The sequence below is a fragment of the Mugil cephalus genome, chromosome 10, assembly GCF_022458985.1.
Source record: "Mugil cephalus isolate CIBA_MC_2020 chromosome 10, CIBA_Mcephalus_1.1, whole genome shotgun sequence".
Classification (NCBI taxonomy): domain Eukaryota; kingdom Metazoa; phylum Chordata; class Actinopteri; order Mugiliformes; family Mugilidae; genus Mugil; species Mugil cephalus.
In genome coordinates, this window is record NC_061779.1 from 10,183,402 (window position 1) to 10,197,634 (window position 14,233).

At 41.2% G+C, this 14,233-nt stretch overlaps 1 protein-coding gene across 2 annotated transcripts in view; it reads left to right on the forward strand.

Moving 5' to 3' along the window:
* Nucleotides 1-14,233, forward strand: part of lrrc4ca (leucine rich repeat containing 4C, genome duplicate a) — a 147,984-nt gene that overhangs the window by 115,418 nt on the left and 18,333 nt on the right. For both annotated transcript variants that reach the window (XM_047597012.1, XM_047597011.1), the window contains one exon: nt 12,739-12,812. The gene's annotated coding sequence lies outside the window, so the exon portion shown is untranslated. The remainder of the gene's footprint in view (nt 1-12,738; nt 12,813-14,233) is intronic.

The following is a 14,233-nucleotide window of genomic DNA, read 5'->3' on the forward strand; positions in this document are numbered from 1 at the left end:
TAAAAAAAAAGTAACCTTATTGATCTGACTAGCATTGTGTAATGACTAACAATAGCAAACAATAACTGGTAATACTGAGTTCGTTTGATGTCTTTGACTATAATGCTCCACTTCAGCCTTGAACTGCACTTGAGCTGCTGTTAAGAAAAAGTTACACAAATTCCGTACATTATTTTTGCACTGGTAATTGCTCAAGCTGAAGCATTACTTTATTAGCACTACAGTCTTATTTATTCTTTGTAATTGATGTATAATGTGTGGAGGTGGCGTGTTGAGAGTTAGCATTTACAAAGAAAAGTATAACAGAGGAACACTTCCTCAAACTAAGGGAAAAACTGAACTTGTGCATTGCTTCCCAAGGTCCGAGGAGTGGCAAACTTTGGCCAGCTAAAACTGAACAGATGATGATGATTAACGATGCGTACAGCCTTTATTGTTAAAATCAGCTAGTGAACTATTAGCATGCACATGCAAAACATGTGCAAAAAAAAAAAAAAAAAAACAATACTACTTTCTGTGCTCAACACTTACACTTAACCCCCAGTATGCACTATGCATTAACATCGTTTTGGTGCTATAAGCAAGTGATAGCATAAAACTTCCAAACAAGGTAGGCTTCAAAATTAAATATTAAAATTATCTCATGCATAAATTCGGTATTAGGCTGGAAGTGAGGCTAAGAGAGGCCAATAAATGCAAAATGGATGATCAAAAAGTGTAACTAGCCTTTGCCAGTGAGGAACCACATATGGTAACTTCCTCACGCATTTTATATGTTCGTAAATTGCCCCCGAAGTTTAGAAGCCAATCAGAGAACATCAAGGCAACATTCACAGATCAAATGTGTTCTCCATGGTCCACCGCCACATCAACGCTGAGTATAATTGTTTTATTAGTTACCACAAAGTCAACATGTGCCCGAATCAGCATTTATCATCGAATGGTCTAAATACATGTCTACATTTGTTTACCACTTAAGGGCAAGGAACAATATGTGGTAGCTTCATTGACCTTGATTTTCGAATACTCCCATACAAGCAAACCATTCATTCGTTTTCTGTAACCGCTTGTCCTCTGGGGGGTTGTGGGGAGAACCTGTCTAGAGTGTACTCTCACCAGTCTATTGCAGGGCTAACGCAGGGAGACAGACAACCACTCACAATTACGGCTAATTTAGCATCACTGGTTAACCTAACGAGCATGTCTTTGGTCCGTGGGAGGAAGCCAGAGTACCCGGAGAGAACTCGCACAGACACAGGATTCACTGGGTTTGAACCTGGAACGTTCTTGCTGTGAGACATCAGTGCTGACCACCACAACACTGTGCCACCTCCAGCCAAACATATTAAATCATATTGTTTGGTACATGTCTTAGAGAAGGGACTGCAGGCGTCATACAGTCTGTGGTACCATCTCTAAGAGTGACATCTACCCCAGTATAACTAATCGTATAAAAACATATATTTGTATGTATCTTGACCAATACTGTGTTCTGCAAAGGTTACAAGGAGCGTGATTTCATTGTGTGGCTCCATATGGAAGAGGTGGGGCCACGGACAATTGATAGCGTTTGAAAAATGACCCACGCGGTTGAGTGTGAAGAAAATGACCATTGGTGTCGTTCAACTATCAAGGGAGGTGAGGAGTGGTATCCAATTTTACCCTCATACAATGGCAATGTGGTTGTCTGAATTTGGGACGGTAACATTTATCACGTATAATGACAGGGTGGCCGGTATGTTAAATTGCTATGGAAAAGCACTGGAGTTATGATAAAGATTTCCTTCATTGTGTTTCCCGTTTAGTGAGGAGATACATGTTTGCATAATGACTTCCGCAACCTTGTCTTTATAACCTTGTCTTGACGTCCTTCAGATCCGAATGGATAGTTCCATTTCCTCCGCTGATGTTCCTTCATTTAAATGAGAATCCTACAGAACTGACCCCTGCACTGGTGAATAAAACAGAAACTGTTGAGCTTGGTGTACCTGTAATAAAACAACATGTATTTTTGTTGAGCCTATGCCAAAAGGTCAAGAATCAATCTTGATGGTTTTATTTAGTGGTGCGTTCATATTAACGGGTGCTATTGTCCGCCCTGGTGTCAACAAGGACACTTCTGCAAGCTTATCTGATTTCCCGTAACACCGATGGCCTATTTTATCTCCTCCCTCTCACTCCTTAAATTCTCTTATTTTACTTGATGTCCTTGATATCCTCAAGTGCTCCATACTAATGAAGCCAAATGACTTTAATCACAGAGTATCTAGATTAATCATCTAGAATCCCACACCTTTATGTGCACCTTGAAAATCTCTGTGATATTTGGCAGAGATTATAAGGTGGAAGTGTGTTCTAATAACAAAACATGCCTTATGAAAGAAAGCCTGACAATCTGATTTTATTATGACATTGTTAAGTACGAATAAGACTTTTTTCGCCATACAACTGCTTTTTCACATTGACTCTGGTTTATTCAGATCTCTGCTGACACTTCATTATAGCAGGGAAGGTTATTCGAGTCAAATCGAAGGTATAAATTGGCATTCCTTTCAGACTTACACATTTTTTCCCGTGCAGGTTGGAATTTACAATCCAAACTAAAGGGAAGAAGTGAAACTCAAAAAAAAAAGAAGAAGCAAAAAAAACAAAAAACGAGCAAGTGCTGGCAAACGTGACCAACAATTTACCAAGGTCGCGCCATGCCATCTGACCTGGCAGCCCTGCCAAAAAAAAAGAGGGGAATCGCAGCTGCTGTCTCGCACTTTCTCCCCCTCTTCCATGTCTCGCTAGCTCTCCGACATGCGCACTACCCCATCCATCCAATCCGCACGGGGGGAAGAACAGTATTAGTTATCGTGTTCCATTTGTTTCCCACTGTGTCTCTAGTGTTCTCTGCTGAATTATCCAAGTAGTTTAATCTCTTTTGTAACACACAGCGTGTATGCAAACCCAGTCTGAACTAGACCGTGGGAATAGAAAAGCAACTACAAAAGGACTTTGAACAAGTGCGACTTGATTTTTATTTTATCGTATTTTGTTAAATAATGCCGTTCCCATTTAATGTAAAAAAAGGGTATATCTCATCCGTGCATAATGTGAATAATGAGAGACATGGATAAATATGCCTGCAGACCTCCGGTTTATGTGAATGCAAGTGTTGGACCTAGCGGAGGAGAGCAGCAAGATATATTAAAAGTGATATCTAATTGAGTAGGTTTGATCATTAAAACTGGGAATCATTTGGTTAAACTTACTTCTCTGAGAAGATCAAAACAGTGGCCTCAAGCTAGCACATGTGTAGCGTTTGAGAGCGCACACTGAACCGGAGTGTAGTGAGCAATGACCCATGCTCGAGGTCCTGCTTCGATAATTAAAGTTCATTGCTTTTCCATTGCGTTTTTTTTTTTTATAGCGTAATTTAATTTGGCATACGGGGACAAAAAATAAAGTGCACTTTAGACTCTAATTGATGCCGGTTCCTCCTTAGTCCTGCATCCTCAGCATTCTTCCTCTCCGACCAATGAAGTTAACTAGGCGGGGGATGGAGCGTGGAGGGAGACAGAAGGGGGAGAAAGCCAAACGAAGGGATAGACAGGGGAAGAGGAAGAAAATAAGGAGGTTATCTCGCGTGGGGGGAGAGGGGGGTGCAAATTTGATTTCTTCCGCAGCCATTGTTAGCTTGTGGCTTCGAGAGGCAGTGAAAGCAAGAGTCCATTTTCTCGTTACTGTTGCGAGGGAGATTAGCAGAGACTGGGCTTGTTTCTATTCGAGGTGTGTCTCTATACAAGCCCCTCTGTACTCTTGCAGCAGGTGTCCTATTAGCCCCCCGCCAACACTGCCCCATTCTCTCACATCCTTTCCGTGGAAATTCAAAAGCATATGATCCTTTCTCATCCGGTCCTTATCCAGCTTACAAAATTAGATTTTTAGAGAGGCTTCTTATTGTTAAAAAAAAAAAAAAAAAAAAAAACGCCACAAGGAAACAGCAAACTCATGGGGTCCTGTGCTTTGGCCAGGTGAGATTTCTTTACAGGGGAGCTCTGGTGCTGAGGAGCACTTTAGTGAAGCAACAATGTCACTTTAATTATGTACTTGCTGGAAACCCGCACCGACACACAGTCTGGAACCCTCCCTGGGTGCAAGAAAGGGGAAGCGACTGTTTCTGATCGGTCTGAAAGTATGAGCCCCCTCGCATACTTTCTGCAGCACTCTTATTTTTAGCATCTTGACTTTTTGCAGCTACGGGGGAACCTCCCAAATGACCTGAATGCAAGAACGCACTTGACACCTTTGTTCATTAAGAGAAATAGGGAACAGAGAGGCAGCCTTTCATTGGCTCCCACGACGACACCAGAATGCCTGGAACGGGCCATTGAGAGGCGGCTTTGCAAAGCTTATGTAGCCCCACTTCTCTGCCTCACAATAATTCACTCCGGTCCTGGTGGAGTACAGGTGTCAACCAAGACATCCATACTGCGAGTTCATCCAAAAAGAGAAATAGACTGATGAAAGAAAAAAAACACCAAAGGGGGATGAAGGAGGACAAGCGGCTCTTTTAATGACTCTGGAGTGTGATGGGAATGCTGCTAATGAGGTGGGCTGGGATAAGAAGATATGCTTCCCACGTAGAGACAGACAAGCCTGGGAGGAGCTTGAAGAACAACTCGGCTCAGCTTGCTCGGCGCATGTACAGCTGAGCGAAGCCGAGCAGAGCTCTGCAGACCACAGGAGTGTGGGATGGATAGAGTTTGACTGTGAGGCAGGCAGAGATGGCATCGAGACTGAGCAGCTCCTCTTTTTTTTTCTTTTTCTCTTTCCCTCTTCCCCCTTCTCCCAGAGAGACAGTGGCAGCTCTCTGGTGAAGATCAGAAAGGTGGGAGATGGAAAGTGAGGGGGAGTGGGAGAAAGAGGGAGAAGGGAGAGACAGTAGCCCCGGGAGGGTACATCTCCAGTCAGTAATTCCACCGGGGCTCTCCCCACTGCTCTTCAGTTTCCATCTCCAGATGAAAAATAAATACCCTCTTCAGACGGCCTCCCTCTCCTCTGAGAGAGAGCGAGAGCTTTCCCAAGAGCAGTGTTCACTTTCCCTGTAGTTATCACCCTGTCTCCCCTCTTTAACTCTCATCCTTTTTCCACACACAGCCGAACGAACGGCGTGTCCGAGCGCAGGTGACCGCGGCATGTTCATTTTGCATATGTTAGGAAGGATGAATATTTAAAACATTACTTCATTACACATACATGGGCATGTTCCTATAGTAGGTAAAGTACCACGGGAATGTCCTAGCTACTAGTACTTTTTTTATGTTAGAATACATTTTTTATGAATCCCACATGACAGCCTCAGATTTGCTCTCACTATACTAACACCCCCCCATCATGACTGGAACTGTGTGTTTTTTTTTCTTTCATTTTTTTCTATTTTTCATGCACGTACATGACAGTCCTGATCTTTTTGCACAATGAGAGAAATGAATTCCCACTGTACTCCAGAGTATTTTAAATGGTCTCACGTGTAAGTCTTTCTAATTGACGTAAAATTCTGTCGCGCATCATCTTTTTGTCTTTTTACCGTCCGCTAAAAACATTTACCTCTGTGATTACTGACAAGCTGAAGCATCCGATGCATTGGTGACATCTGAGTGCTGCCTGCCCCAAGTCTGTTATTAGTGCGTGTCAGCGTTCACAGAACACTGCCGCTTTTATACGTGGAATACGTAACATTTACAGTACTTAGTATCTGTTCAGTAGAGCATTTGCCGTCCTGTGCAAGAATGACTGGCTGACCGTAGACTGGTGCCGCTGGGCAATGAAGCAGTAGCCTGTTTCCGGAAAGCATAGGCCGATGGATTTGTCAAGATAAAAAAGACCCATGGCTGATTGTACAGGGACAAGTGGTCCTTGCCATTTAAAGCTGTAAAACGTATCTTGTGTGCACACACGGTTTTGTTTGACCACTTCCTGAGTGTCGGCTTTTCTTGATTACACAGTTTTACTCGTTTTTCTTCTTCATCCTTTTACTACGGTTCCAGGCATACAGTTAGTTAATGTCAGCCTCCGTGCACTCACATGTTAACGTTCTATGAGTCACCACAGCAATTTTGCCATTTAGCTCTGGGAAGCCACTAACGCAGTCGAAGGCACGGACGCTCCCTTTCATCCGTGCTCCTCCTCTCCGCCTTCCCCTGCCTCTGTTTAGCATTATAATGTTCGGTATCATAATCCGCCCTCCGTGTTACATCCTTTCTCTGATAGCATGTCAGCGTTTCCTTCCTTAACTCCATTATCAACTTAAATTCCTGATACCTGTAATGAACGCTCTACTTAGTGCTGATAGCGTACTGTAAATCCGCTTACATTGCTTGCATTGAGCCCAGCGGGGAACGCGGCAGCTACTCTTCCTGTATCACGCTTCATAGACCCGATGACAGGTCTGTTGTGTGGTTTTGCTCATCGCGGGGAAACGTGTATACACGGATTTTCTCACTCGCGGGTTGTTGTCCTGACTTGTGTACTTTGTCGCGCGGCCGAGAGGCAAGGTGAAACGTTTGATTTTTGACACGTGGTTCACATTCACACACGTATGCAGCGCGCAGACAGTGTTGTCGTCACAAAGGACAACACATTAAGTGAACTCTTAAGGTCTTAAGTCGTGCAACTGCCTCTGGAAGATGCAGCATTGTAGATAGCTTGTCCTAAGAGTGGATCGAAAAGGTCATTGTGAAAGGTTTTTTTTTTTTTTTAAACCAATTTACCACAAGTATGCTACATTTATTTAATTTGGAAAGCTCTGTGAGAAAACACAAGAGACCAAAGAGCAGGACTCCATACCCAATTAAATTAACAAGGAAATGTGTAACTTAAAGAGTTTACTGTAAGAGGAACAATAGGACTAAAATAGGTTCATCATCTGAAAATTCTCAAAATTTGGTGAGAAGAGTTTTGCATGATGTAAGCGCTAAAATCAGGCCATAATAGAGATTGAACAACTGTGCACCAAGGATTTCAGCATCTACTCAACCAGTGATGAGCTGAACAAGATTTGTAAAACTCAACCTCAGTATTTCTGAGAAATATGAAATAGTTGCAAGTCCTGGCTACCTTAATGTAGATCCTGTCATTAGAGATGAGAGAACTACACAAAGACGTCCATACGTAAAGACGAAAAGACATTAGAGATGGCAAAAAAAAGTGGGAGCTGTTCAGAGGGAGGCAAATAGGGAGACAATACCGACACTGAAAAGGTGGAGGGAAAAGTCAGGTTGAAAGTGGTTTGAGGAGGTGCAGGGAAGATGAAAGACACAGACAGCGTGGTTAGCCCTGAGAGAGAGACGGGAGTAAATTACCAATATAGAATTTCTCCCTCGAAATGTCTGAAAGGCTGGCAAAAGCCACAGCACAGTAAGACAATAAGCAGTTCAAATGTCTAGTAAAAAAGTTTTGCTAATTAACTACGAAAAAAAAAAGCCGACATAACCATTATTTAAAAAGAGTTAAAGGATGGTGGTGAAAGGAATGGACATATGATAAAGAAAAAAAAAAATGCAAGGTAAGGCAAAGAACTGAAACCTTGGAATGGAAGAAAAGGTGAATACAAATTAAGGAGAAAGGGCAAAGTGGTTCTGAGAGGTTCTTGGGCAAACGGGTGTGACGCTTGGAGGGGGAAAAGGAGAGAAGTGAGGACGGAAGTCGAGTTTTTATTACTAGCATTCATCTGTTCTTACGGACATCGTCGTGAGTCACTGAGTGTGCCAGTCTCCAGGAAGAGATGAGAGCAGTGGTTGCTCCATGGCAATCAAAAGAAAAAAAAAAAAGTCAAATTAGGAGTCGTCCCCCCCTTCCGTTCTTTCTTCAGATGTTAGTCATTGGTGCTAAAGCTGACTTCTGTCGTCAGATTATGCTGTTTTATGACGAAGTTAAGATCTTAGTTAAGAACAGAACACAGTCCCTTTGAAAACATTTTCTACATTTCCATTACCCCTAGAAATGCGCAAAACCCAAATATCACAATAAAAACTGGTAATGGAAATGACAACATTTCGAACAAACCTCTCAAATACACTTGTAGGCAATTCCCCATCACCGGCGTCACTACCGATGACGTAGGGGGTCATGTGACCAGTTCATTTGAAGTCCATCTTCCTCACAGTGAAGTCTCGTGTGAGTAGAATATTAGAGAATTATGGGCTATCATGAGACGACACTTTACCAGAGCCACAGGTCATTCACCTTTCAGTGGAAACACGTACAAAGCACAGTTATACTTTCAGAAATTTCAGATATATCGCTTTTATTTTTCGAAAAAGTGAAATGGAAATGCAGCTAGTCTTCTGCTCTTAACTAAGATCCAGATATTCTAGGGCTTAACGGGGGAAGAGTATGAATTCAATCCGTAGGCACCCTTATCTGCTTACAGAATGGATTCAGAAAGAACATTTCTTTGTTAAAATTATTCAATCAAAGAGGCCTCTTGTTTCCTTTGTTGCTCTATTTCTCTCTAGAGCACCATCTTGCAGGCTTCCTTCCTCTCAGATCATATTCCATCCCTCCCGTCCTGCTTGAAATCTCTTTGGACTCCGGATGCTAATTCAGTCAGGCACTTAATCAGACATATTAATTCCATATCTCTCCTGATTGCACTAATTCCACTCTGCAATGAGTTTCTCTGCGGCATCCCTTTGGTGCAGCAGGGTTTTAAGCCGTGGTACCAGCCACGGTCTGCAAAAGCCGATCCTTTAAAGAACAAATTAAAATGTGTTGACAGCGCATCAGCACATGTGTGACGGGGTGTGTGTTGAGTTACATGCTGCAGTGTGTACTGTATCATGTTTTGCTGTTATCTCTCAGCCCCACAGCCATTTAAATTGGATTGTTTTGTGTGTTTTGTGTGTTTTTGCCAGACAGTACATAAAGCTATCATGGAGAAAACAATAACAACAACAAAAAACTCACCTCAGACTTTAACCTCATCCTTCACTGGGTTCCACATACAAATAAGACAATCTAGCATCCATTAGCACACATTACAGCACCATACACTATTTATCCGTATTAAAACCAAGTCTGGTTGTCACTGGCAGTGACTACTGACACATACACACACAGAGAGAAATAAACAGAATGTGCCATGGAAGCCTGTAAGCTCTCATATTGTCTACTGACAAATGGTGAGATGTGTATTAATTAATATCATATTAAGGCACAGATTTAGCTGCATTCTAATTTAATTAAGTCCCAGATCATGTAATTGAGAGAATTACAAAATTGCTTTCTTTGTTCCAGATAATTGTATTCCATTTTAATGCCTACTTTAAAGTCCGTTAATTTGTTTTATCTCATCACCATCGTCTTTTTTGTAATTTTTTTTTTGTTCTAGTATCGCGTGGAATCCACGGAATACATGTGTGCATTTGCATCACGTCGAAGCAAAGCAAAGAGATTCTGTGGGTAATTTAAAACGTGATATGATCTCAATGGAAATCAGAAAGAATAAAGTCATGGTGGAGATATTTGATAACAAGACAGTGTATTTCTTGTTATCTATCTATCTATCTATCTATCTATCTATCTATCTATCTATCTATCTATCTATCTATCTATCTATCTATCTATCTATCTATCTATCTATCTATCTATCTATCTATCCTTTTTCCTTGTTCCGTACGGTCACTTGTGTAAGGAACAGTGATTTGGTGAGAGCCCTCTACCAGACCCAGATGGATTTACCATTAGATAATGACAAATGGCAGGCGCAGCTGAGCTGATTTCAGCACTTACTGCTCCTCTGGGAGCCTGCACTCACCACACAGCAAACCACACGGCCCAACCTCAACAAAGATCTTAATTGAACGAGCGGCCGGCTGTGCAGCCAATTGATTTCAGCCTGACATGCATTTCTGGTCATTTCCAGTGGGTGATGTAGTGTGACCCGCGGGTCAAAATATGCTGAGATCTGGAGCAGAATACAGTGGCATTAGTCTTGATTTGTTGGAGTACTATTCTTTCAGAGAGGGACCTTATCTCTGTGAGTTCAGGGGAAATAAAAGGAGAAGAAAAACGTCTGAGTGGGCCTTTGATAGAACCTTAAAGACAACTAGAAGTTTATTGGACTGACTGATTTGGAATGTGAGATAATAAATTTTTGCGCAGCAGTTCATGAAAAATATTAAGTGGCAGTAAAATTGAAATGTGATTTATGCAAGAAATAGGCGGTAAAGCTTTCGTTTTAACCACAGCAATGTGAATGTTTGGGATTCAGTCAATCATATTCTCCACCACCCAAAGGATAGAATGCTAGAGCTAATCTTACCAGCTAATCTTACCAGTCTCCATTGTTTGTTGTTTTTTTTGTACACAGCCGAAATGGCAGGGAGGCATGTGGGCAAATTGCTTTTATCTGTATTAAATCACATAATAGATGTTTCCTCAAATTAAATCACCCTTTTATGCTGGTTTTTAGAAGGGAGAGCAATACTGAATTTGGGTAATTCTCGGGATGAATTGCAATGCTTGTACTTTTACCGTACCTCATCAGAGCTGTGGAAGCTGTACTCTTAATTTATTAAATTACAATATATTACAAACAGCATATGAAAAAAAACACACCATGTTTTGTTTGATGTACTTCCTTATCACAAAGAAAGCCATTCTCCAGTGAAATAGTAGCTGCCTCTGATAGAGCAGACAGGATGTTTGGAGTTTGAGTATGGTGCTGTCTTCTTAATTAGAAAGAACACGCGTCGTCTAGACACGTTCCAAAACACCAAGTCGCGTGCTTTGAAAAATGCAGTGATGTAGAGTTTTGTCAGTGGAGGAGGAAGGCCAGAGGGTGTTTTGTGTGCGTGAAGGGTGGGGTTTTGCAATATTGATGATGTTGATAATAATAACAATGATAATGATTGCAGCAACAAAGTCCATATCCATCATCGCTATCATGTACTTTGTGAGTGCAATTTGTCATCTTTAGCAAAGTTTAATCCAGACAGCAGTGGATAGTGTAAATTATGTTATTTCACAATATTGTTCAGTTCCATCCCTAACATCACAAGCACTGGAGGCAAGGCTTTTTGTCCACACATCCTCAGCTTTTAAGGTGTTGCAATGCTAACCAGCTGATGTCCTTTAAATTCAGTCATAATAAGGTGAGCTGACATCCATGAATTGTATTTGGACATATGTTATCATGTTTGACTAACTGCACAGTACAAATGCTGTAGTTACGTGCATACTGTGCAGGATAGAGGCAATGGAGTAGGCTAGCTTACTGGCAAAAGAGTCTTACTGAAAGACTGAAACATATTTGTGCAAAGCAAACGCTGTTTTGATGTTATTGCCACTCGAGCTGCCAGATGTGGGAATGCACCAGCGCAGACACTGTCAGTTTTTTTGGTGTTTGATGATATATTATTTATTATTTGGTCTGTCATATTGACCACTCGCAATCTGTCTAATTTAGTTTTGAAAGAACAGCAGGTAAACTCCACTAATAATTACATGGTGCTGTCCGTGGTGCTGAATTTTCAAACGCCTTTGTAACATAGACTGTGTAAGTGTAGCCAAATCAAGTAGGGCTCCTCCTGGTGTCTGGCTGCAGTATGGTTGATGTCTGTTATCTCAATCACAACCTTCTGACAGCTTCATATTGGATCTATAATCTCCCGTAAACTATGAAACATAACACTTATATACCATATTATCATACTACTACTATACTATTGTCGTAATGATCAAACTGACAAGCAACAGTCACATGTGCAGTCACAGAAAGGAGGATGATGCAGACATGAGACACGGTTGCTGCTCGTATCATACCTTGATGATGATTTCCAACGTTTGTGTTGTTTATAGCAGTAGACTTCACAGTGCACTTGGACTAAAGGTACCCTCTTGCCTACCATTACAATTCCATTGGCAGTCCTGAACACAGACACAACTAATTGTAAGTCTATTCCAGTCTGCTTCATTATGTTCTGTTTTGTCATCAGGTGGACAGGCATAGATGTGTTTGCAGCATTTAATGGCCATTAGCTTGGGTTTATTTGGGATATAATGTAAGTGTAATGTGGAAATGAATGCCATATAAATGACAAAGACCTTAAAACAAAGGCTGGGGTCATGACAGGCCCACACACAAAAATATTCCAGTGATTCAAACACACACTTATTTCCACTCACAGTTCCTGCACTACACTAATGGATGGCATGCAAGATGGAGAGTTTTATCCTGGTTTGCTTTTGTCCTCAATAATTTATTCAACAGGGACTCACAGCGTGTACGTGTCTGTGTGTTCACAGTACGTGTTTGTGTGTGTGCGTGTATATGTGTGTGTCTTTATGGCTTTCACTGTCCCCTTGTCCCTGGGGAATGACCTCTTCCGACACACAGTAGCATGCAAAGTCCCTCTTGTTAGATGGAGATTCTCAAAAGGAGTAAAATATCGGTATCAGCAGGGCGTGCTTAGGAAGTGGTTGAAAGGAAAACTAACAAGATGACTCAATGATTATTTAGGAACAGTAAAGAGAATTTTGAATTAGGTGTACTCTGTCCTGGGGCTTTAAAAAAATCGCATTGTTGCTAGTCGAGTAGATACATCATGATCCCTCCAAAACAGTGCATTATTTATGGTCCATATTCCAGAGAGTCCACAAAATGGATCGGCCACAAATTGTACAGTATCAGTCTAAATGTGATGTGTACTCTAAAGTGTTTTTACCATTTACTTTTTGTATTTGCAGGGTCAACATTATGGTGGATTGGAAATTAACATGAGGGCGACCTGAACCCTTTGGAACTGTGACTGAACCGCCAGGTAAGGAGTGAATTAGACGGGGCTACACATGGGCCAAGTGGTAACTGTTTCAGAGTGATCAGTAGAACCTTATTTATGAGGGACGGCATAACTCTGTCATTTTCTACTAAAGTAACTATTTCACCGTGGAACCAGCTGACTTTTTACACTCAGCGTACTTGAGAATGGACCATTTCAGCCAAAATAAATCATACTTATTATCTCAGCAAACTGCTGCCGGTGCACACCGTCAAATGTGGTAACACAGCACAGCACAAAGGTGTCTAATTCTGGTGGATTGAAAACTATAAATCACCGGCGTATTTCTGTGCCTCGTGCCCCACATAGGCTGGGATTAGCCTCCAGCCCCCTGTGATCATGAAAAGAATATAGTGGAGAAAGTAAATGAATGAATGAACTGTTGGATGTGAATGTATGGATGGGTTAAATGCAGAGACAAAACAATATCCAAGTTGTTAATGAGTGGTTGGATTGTATTTCCAAACAATTAAGCCTTTTGCTCCTTCGGGGATACCTTGTAACACTGAATTGTTGATTTTTTTCTTTTCTTTATTTTTAATCCATAAAGGCTGAATCATTTGTATATCTACTGAGACCACACTTGAATTTGTTTTGCAAACCTGTCCAGAGAAATAATCATCCTGGCAAATGGGGGCATTGTGCGGGAAATATTTGCACCATAGGGTGCAGTGAGTCTTTTAAAATATGACTTCATTTACAAGCATGTAGAGCAATTATTGGACATAATGACTCCCAAAAGATGGCAAGTCATACCATGTGGATGTAGATTACACATTATCAAAAGGTTGAAATGGCGTTGTGGGTACACTCTACCTCAGTTTAAACCCATCTAGCTGAAGGAACAACAAATTGTGGTGCTATTAGACTATGTTAGATTTTTTTTTTATTATTATTGATCTTTACGTGTCTTATGTCTAACTGCCTACAGAACGACTCTACAGCTGCACTGAAATTGTGCATCATGTATTTATGAAGACTGAAAAACGTACTGTTTTTTTTGTGTTGTTGTTGTTGTTGTTCAATCTGCTTTATAATCTGTTTGCTAAACATTTTGGTTGATTGGTGTGGTTACAGCTTTGCATTTTTAGTTAGAATTTGAATTTATTTTACTGTAGTGTAGCAGATGTGGTCCAGAAAGCATATGGGCCATAAACCTGAAATGCCAAGTCTCGCCATAAACCAAGCTGCAACCTGAAAATGCAGTGTAAGTAATGCACATTCGGTACTTTATTTCACGAACATGCGGCATGAATTTTAAAAGAAACACAATTGATTGATTACCAATGACTATCAGCTGTTTGTAGAGGACCAAGTGTTCAGAAATAACGCATCTGAGGGGCTTGGATAGAGAGAAAGAGAGAATTTTTATAGGTTTTATAGGCTTTATACAATTGCCGTGA